Here is a 2,242-nt window from a genome sequence, read left to right as displayed (position 1 = left end):
ATGGTCAAACATGTTTGACGACATACGGTTTCCAATTGTTAATAAATTGTCACCTAATATCGATGTTCTCCGCCCAAGTGGTTTGGTATATGCCACCACTGTGATGTTGTTATCTTATAAACGAACATGCAAATTTGGTGGATTACTGAGCAAATGCTTCACTAGAATTAAGTAAGTTAATATATAACATGTTTAAGTCAATTCATATTGGCATTAAGTATTATAAGCTCAGTAACACATCAGGACACATAAGATGTTACTCAAAACAGGTGGAAGTGTACAACCATAATCCTTCCTGCCGATAAATTCCATGATAGCACTACAGATTAATCCATTTGCCCCCATATTACAGGTATGGAGATAGTTTTGAACACTAGTATCTCAGCTCATAGGAAAGGTACAAAGTTCAGTAGCTGGTAATGCTGCTATATCCCAATTACTTTGCCACGTAGTTGATTGGTGGTTAATGCACCATGACTGATAGTCTTAATGAATACCAGATAACAAAGTTGTGGATGGTCAACGTAAATATCTGGATATATATTTTGTGCACCGTTCCCAGAGGCATTGCAGTACTGGGTCGATGCGTGGAGTGGACGGAGCAAGCCCCTATTCCATCTCCCTGTTCCAAAATTCAATTTAATATATTAGTCCCTAGATAAGGGACGTATCAGATTATTAAACTGATAAGAACAGATACTACACTTGATCTTAGCCAAAAGGCCGAGAAGCGATGCAGCTAAAGCTGTATCCAAGGATAGTTTGTCGTTAATATATAGACATGCCATGACGGAATGTTTCTAAGTGTCAGGGCTAGTTGATTCTGGATAACTTTGACTTAAATGCCGCAACGCTCATCACGGTTACTCCATCCAGGTAATTGCGGTATATCCGAAACTTATATGAGAAGGTACTGAATAGTGTGCATCTTCAAGGTCGATGTCTACCATAAAGTATCCTTGGATCCATGGTAGTAGTTACAAATCCCATGAATGGGTATACCTGGTGAAATACTCAAGTGGTTTATCAACGATGGTGCGACATTCACCATCGTGGGAGGGTAGACCCCTTGGGGTGCTTGCTGAATTGGTGGCAAGATATTAATTCTATTCCCCTTGTATTTATTTTTTGGTATATAACTACCAAGAGTGATAGCTTCCTAACCAGGCGTGATTCACCCACCCCTTGTTAGTACAACCCTTAACCTTTATGTGATGGTAGGAACCATACTTATCTGTCTTCATTGTTGTTTTCTTCGGTTTCTGGTTCCTTGTTCTTGTAGGGACGATGTTTGTTGGGGGGTGGCGCATTTTCCCTGGGGCCTGCTCTGGGCCGTGGCCTAAAATGCTACGGGTTTGGCATGCAGGCCCCGAGCTTTCACCAGTACCATGAGGTAGACGCACCTGGTGGACACGTAGAGGTACTGCTGTCTGGTTTAGTGTGGTGCTCATTCCAGACTCTGCCCTCTTGTGCCGAATAGTTTGAACACTTCGTCCAGTTTTTTAGGACTGGTTTGGTAAGTGCCAGGTAGCAGGATCTGTGCTTGTGAGGTCGGCGTTCTCATAGTCCTGTTAATTTCATAGATTGAGGGCAGGTTTGTGAGTTCATTTGAGAAGTTATGAGGTATACCGTTGAACAGTAGGGTCAGGTGTTTTGCCATACTACCCTGCCCTTCTGGAATGAGCAGGTGGACATGATAGCCGACGTCAGGGTACCAAATGCATTTTTAAAATATTTAGGTTAAATGCGCTGCTCAATGTATCCCCCAATAATGGCGGGCACTTTGAGTAAATGCAATTTAGGGGAGGCGTGATAAAACCAAAGCCTCATGGCTACCTGTCTTGGAGAGGTTTTTTGGAAAAGACAGGTAGTAAGCTGGCCATCAGTTGAGACTGAAAAGCCATCTCGCTAGTGGTGGAGCCACATAGCGGCCACACCCAGCAGCTCTTCCTGATCCTGTACCTCAAGCATACTCCCGATATTGTTCAGCCAGTGACCCCTCTTCATGACCAGCCCAGCCACTGGTCACCCCAAAGCTAACCACACTAAGGAGGAAGCGATGGGCAGTGCCTAGGCACTTTGGAGGGTATGCCTGAACCCTCCAGCGAGACTGCCCCTCACGTAGCGTGTCTCACAGGAGCTCCTGCTCCAGGAGCCGCTCCAGCGGCTCAGGCGGCTGTCTCTCTCCCTGCGGGTGGAGAGACGTCCCCTCCGACAAGTCGGAAGCCACCGGCCGGATGCC

The 2,242-nt window shown here is 45.5% G+C and overlaps 1 non-coding gene across 1 annotated transcript; it reads right to left on the bottom strand.

Moving 5' to 3' along the window:
* Positions 1-542: 542 nt before the first annotated feature.
* On the bottom strand, positions 543-735 carry LOC116968368. The gene has a single exon (XR_004410460.1). It is a non-coding gene; the product is annotated as a U2 spliceosomal RNA (small nuclear RNA).
* Between the last annotated feature and the right edge of the window lie 1,507 nt (positions 736-2,242).

The sequence above is a fragment of the Amblyraja radiata genome, chromosome X (assembly GCF_010909765.2).
Source record: "Amblyraja radiata isolate CabotCenter1 chromosome X, sAmbRad1.1.pri, whole genome shotgun sequence".
Classification (NCBI taxonomy): Eukaryota; Metazoa; Chordata; class Chondrichthyes; order Rajiformes; family Rajidae; genus Amblyraja; species Amblyraja radiata.
The sequence above is the reverse complement of the archived record's forward strand: the minus strand, read 5'-3'. Positions and strand labels throughout refer to the sequence as shown.